A 6,000-nucleotide genomic window follows, 5' to 3' on the forward strand; every position below is an offset into this window, starting at 1 on the left:
AGCAGTGATAACAAAGTTAAAGCAAAATGAATAATTAAAGCAGATTATCAATAATGTACAGAATTTTCTTGTACCACCAATCTATAACATATTAGGTAATCATATTCTGATGCAAAATCAGTTTAATCCAAATTTGGTTAGTGAAGTACCAGTGGAAAATATAAATTATGAGGAACAAAGAATACCTGTGACAAATCTGTTATCTACTGGGAACATACATCAGAATAGCTATAATAATAATTACAATTTCAATAATAATCTTTAAAGTACCACAAACACAATTAACAACAAAAATGACTTAGCAAAAATTGTACACCAGTATACTGTTAATACTAATGAAGATAATTATAATTCGTGGGACAATGTTTGGGAAAAGAGAATTGTATTAACTGCTAGAAATTATGCAGTATTAAGAAATACGGAAAGTCAGTCTAACCAGTGCAATACATCTACACCAATAGGTTCAACTTCATATGAAACTATAACTGATCAAAATAATTACAAAAAAATAAAAATTTGGTTGAAAACTTAAGTTTCCAAGGTGGGGGCATGTTAAAAATAAATTCATTTAATTCAGTCAGCTGTGATGAAATTAACTTTATTGGCAATGAACTGTATTGTTGTGTGGCTAGTTTGTTGATGGAAGAGTGACACAGTGAGGTTAAAATAACAAGAAATTAAAATGTTCATGAGCCTATTATTTTCTATTTAAATTTGTCGTAACATGTATTACTCATCAGTAATAAATACATTCGTTATATTATCAGATGCAATAGTTATCTGTAAAGATTGTGAATATGTATAGCCAGCCTAAACAATACGTAAAAATAAATTTTCTTGTTGTTTTGTACGTATTTTTACATAAAACCTCTTTTAAAATCAAATACTAAACATATTAATTCCAAAGAAAAAAACTTATTTTAATATAAATTAATAATTTGGAGCGGTTACCTTTTAAATGAAACTAGAAGATAAACGAAGAAATTGAACGTAATATGAAACAATACAGTTTAAACACCATCAAATTAGATCACGTACTAACGGATACAAATATACTTCGGAAACTTCCGCGTACATTCGGGTCTTTTAGCCGGTCTACTAAATGTTGTTTACTGTTTCCTTTTGTAACAGCTTAACATCACAGTTAAAAATCTCAGTGCACACGTCCTAACTGCTAACGCAGTAGTCTTACATATCCGCCTAACTCAGTAGGCACAACAAAAAAAATTTAGTAAAGGGTATAAAAAGAAATTGACCAAGTAGTTCATTATCATTTGTTATTACTTTTAGTTAAATTGAATACAAATTCTAAACTTACTATTACGTTGTCATATCTGATTTATATTTATCATTTTTATATTTATATTAAAACTTTTGAAGCGATTTTAATGAAACTTTCTTTTGATACAGCATTATTACAACTTTTAATAAGTTAATGTTTGTTTTTACATAAATTTAGCTGCTGGGTAACCCTAAGAGTTTATTATAACGAAAAATTTTACAACAGAAAGAGGGGTGCATTAATTTGTTCCTTTACAAATTAATGTACCTCGGTCTTATTCTTTCATGTAGCAATTACTGAAATGTAAGTAGTTCAAATAAGAGTTGCTTTCTCTGATAATAATGATGTTCGTTTACTTTTAGTTATTATAGTGAAGAAACTGATAAACTATATTTGGCTCGGTAATGAAGGCAATAATGATGGGAAACCACATCACTCCTCATCTCCCCTAGTAAGTCTAAGAATGCTGATACTTGATACAAACAACAATGAATTAATTTTTACCTATTTTATTACATATTGTTTTAGTTTAATCCTTATTTTGAATTTTATTTTGTAAATATTTCTTATAACATAAATCAGAATCGTTTAGAAACTTTTAGTAGCAGTATTTCATCAAAAATCATGATCTCTTTTGTTTTGATGCTGATACTTTTAAGAATTCTTTAATTTTCACAAAGTGACTTGTCATTCTTGAAATTAGAGGTTTAAATTTTTTAAAAAAATTTGAAATTTGCAGTTTGCTGTGGGGCGTTGAATAAGTTTTTATTTTTTATATCAAAAAGAAAGAAGGATAGAACTGTGATTATACGTTTTTTTATTTGGCGAAATATTACCATATTTCGAAATAAAATCTGTTAATTTCACAGTTTGGCCTTGACGCATAAATTAACATGAATTTTATTTTTTTATTTTCAGATTTAAAGTAAAAAGCTCAAGTCGAAAGTGTTTTAGAACTTTTTTCTGAAATTTATTAATTCATATAGGTTTTACATGTTTACCTTAACATGGAAAAAATCTCAGTTAAAAAATTGGGATGTTTTTTATCAAGTTACTTCAATTATAAACCACCTGTAATACATCGTTTTAATATTCTATGTACAGAAGCCGTAGTAATACATAATCCTGTACAAATGTTTTAAAAGTAGTGTTTTAAAACACTAATTTTAAAATATTTGTACAGTAAATTTTTAATAATTCTAAGGAATTGAACGAACGATTTTGATTAGTAGTTTCAAGGGTATTAATTTATTTAGACGTAATTGATTTTCTATCTGACTTTAATTTGTCAGACTTGGTGTGATTACTTATAAATCGAGCTAATTGAGCTTAAAGTTTGGACAACATTTACACACTTACTCTAAAAGGGGAACATGGGATTGATTTAGAGATTCATAATATTCTCAGAAAAAGAGCCAACGATATAAAATGATTGACTTGATGTAAATGATATAAAATGATCTGATTATGTAAAATTTATTGCCGTCAAATACACTTCGTCAGATGGAGGACATTCAAATGGGCTTACTGTTTGTCTATTTTTATTAGGACCAATAAATATTATAATTATTTTTTCCCCGTCTAGATAGCGCTATAGCTCTAGAAGTTATTGTAATCTGTCCAATTTGGGCATACGCGGTTTTCACCGGATCTTGACGTTTTGCCACCTAAGGAACCTAAAAAAACCGGATTGAAGTATTGCGGATGTTAATTTTCGTATGTAAGTGTGCCTCTAAAAAACTTCAGAACCACTGGAGACCTTATAGAACATGGACCTCATAGAACAAATTGTGGATTCCACAATTACATTAGTTTGGAGGTGAAATTACATTAGTTTAATTAATGTTAGGTTTTTGACAAGCAGGGACAGGTGAAAATATTTTTGCTGAAAAACTAAGATTTAGATTATCTACTATGTTTGAATTGAGTTGGAAGGTGTAGGGAGTATCTGACGGTATTACCGTAGCCACTAGTACCACCACAACCGCGTAAATTAAATACGGCATACGCGCGCGCTTTATTTAGAATCATTGAATTAAAAGAAAAAATATATTTAAATAAAATGATAAATATTGTTGTGTGTGTAAGCCGTGCATGAGAAACAACTGTTATCAGCTTTTTCAGTAAATCAATCAATATGTAATTAATATCTAGATCAATCAATACCTAAAATATTTTTAGGCCGACCACTAGTCCACGAAATTTCATTTACCCCGCCCCCCTACGCATTTCATAGAAAACAACCGGTTTGGCACATTGAGCTCTAATTATTTTAATTTCATTAAATTAAAAAACAGATTTGTTTGCAAGAAAGTTTTCTGTTTCTGGAGTTTTATTTGGTAAGTAATGTAAATTCTTATGAAGAAATTTATTTTCTTGGCTAATTTCTTTCCAAAAGTTATTTTAAATTTTATTAATGTTCAGATCTGATCATCTCCTACAAATTTAATTAAATGGTTTACAAAATTTTTCATAAAAAATATTTGATCTAAGGTGCGATAGTAAAAAAATCGTTTATTGCATATCCACTAGACTTTGGAATATAACTACAAGGGACCAGAAGTATAAAAGTGTACCTTTACTACGGTTTAAAACCACCATTCTCAATTTATTCCTACAAAAATATTGAAATACTGGGATATTCAAAATTATGTTTTTATAATGCATTCTATCTTCAGAAAAAAAAAATAGCAGGATAGGTTCAAGCACAACCCTCTAGCAGAAGGGGAAAGTGCCAACAAGAAAAATTGTTCATATCGTGTTTTGTCCTACATTGGGGAAATTTAAAAAAAAAACCTTGTTAGCCTCGAAATATTGTTTAAATTTTATTTTTAAGGTTAAAAATCGTAGAGATATCGAAGTGGTTAGGGATCTCTACGACAACATAAGCGTCCCTTTAATTGAAATTGAAATTTAACTATTTCCGACTGAATTCCAAATTTTTCGTTTCCGACGCCCTCACTATTTTGAAGTCAAAAAAGCACCGATCTTTAGTGTACAACGCATTACACACGTTCGATTTACAATAGAGCCTACTCATAAGCATAAAGTTTAAACTTGCTCATTACTGTGAGTCACTGCATAAGCGCATATGAAAAATGCACAAAGACAATGCACCCAACATAATCTCAAATTGATGTTTATCCTGCTATCGACCTTAAATCGAGCGGAACTTTGGAACGACTCAACTAATCAAATATTTACATGTACAATTTCAGGTACACTACAACAGCATATCTAAATTTCAATGAAATTGGTCTAGTAGTTTTGGAGAATTTGAGCCACAATTTTTATTACATAGGCCTACATATATCAGGAAATTACATTTCAAGTAAATGGTATTTTCGTACTCCTCAAACCTCAAAATGTAAAGAAAATTCAAAAAATTTAATTTCACCCCCCGCCCCGCCCAATTCCCCATGCAACCGAAAGTAATGACGTACTTTTCTTCGAAAGTCTGTAAAAATAAAATAGTCCTTTGGGTGGACTACTATATCTGTAATTGGAGAACGTCCGACATTGAGTATAATTTAATATCTAAAATTATATATATATGATCAATTGGATATGTATGTGTAAAGAAATTACATTTCAAGTGAAATAGTATTTTCGTATTCCTCCTTCGACAAAACATAAAGAAAATTCAATTTCACTCATTCATCCCACCGTGCGACCGAAAGTAATCAAAACGTCGGTAAAAAATTTGTTACAACCATTACCTTTAATAAATATATTTTTAAAAATCGGATGGGCCATTTAAACATAATTAATTTAAAAATTAAATCTCTAAAAATTATAAGTCTTTTAAATTTAAAAACATCACAAATTCCCAAAAATATAATCGTCATGGTTTGATGATTAAAAAAAGTTTTTGCAGTAAGTGCGTCAGAAGGGCGGATTTACCGTTTTCGTTAAGATATTTTACGCCTCTAATGTTTTTTGAAAATAATAATATTGGTTTCGGCGAGTTAACTTTCGGAAGTTTTTATATTTTTTATTATATTAGTATAAATAACACTGCGAGGTACTGTATATTGTTCCAATAAATACAATATATTCGTATATTTGTAATTTTTTTCCTCCTTTTCATTTAGTTGTAGAGTTATGATTTGAGTGTTTTGGGACCATTGATAAACCAGCTCGCACCTTTTTTTAAATTAACAGCCAGTAGATCACAGAAAATCCCGTTTTGGCTCTATTTCTGGTTCCTATGAACAGATTCGCTTGAAAAGCTATACGGCTTTATTGTCAATATCTTTACATCACCTCACAAAGTTTCTTTAAAATCTGTTAAAATTTGCGTCCGGTAGAGTGGACGAAAAAATCTTATACATGTATATGGTATAATAAACATTCCAAAATCGTGTTCCGGAGACTCCAAAACTTAGTTGGTAACTCTGATATCCCGTTAGAAAATCTGACTGGGCCCAGTAGTGATTTCTACAAATTCATTGGAAATCCGCTAAAACCCCTTGACGTAAAACTCCATTTGACAAAAATCACTTTTTTTTTTTTTAATTTAGCTAATAGCAGTTTAATAAAAAAATCTATGAAATAATGATTACCCTTCCCTACAGTAGGGGAGAGGGCATTCCGCTGTCTTATAAATTTTCAATTTTCAAACGGTCCCTCGTACATATAACAAAAGTTAATTATTTTGTCTCTTTTCCTTATTGATTGCTTATCTGTAAACAATATTTACAACTTCGATTAGTGAT

Source organism: Lycorma delicatula, chromosome 7 (assembly GCF_047948215.1).
Source record: "Lycorma delicatula isolate Av1 chromosome 7, ASM4794821v1, whole genome shotgun sequence".
NCBI lineage: Eukaryota > Metazoa > Arthropoda > Insecta > Hemiptera > Fulgoridae > Lycorma > Lycorma delicatula.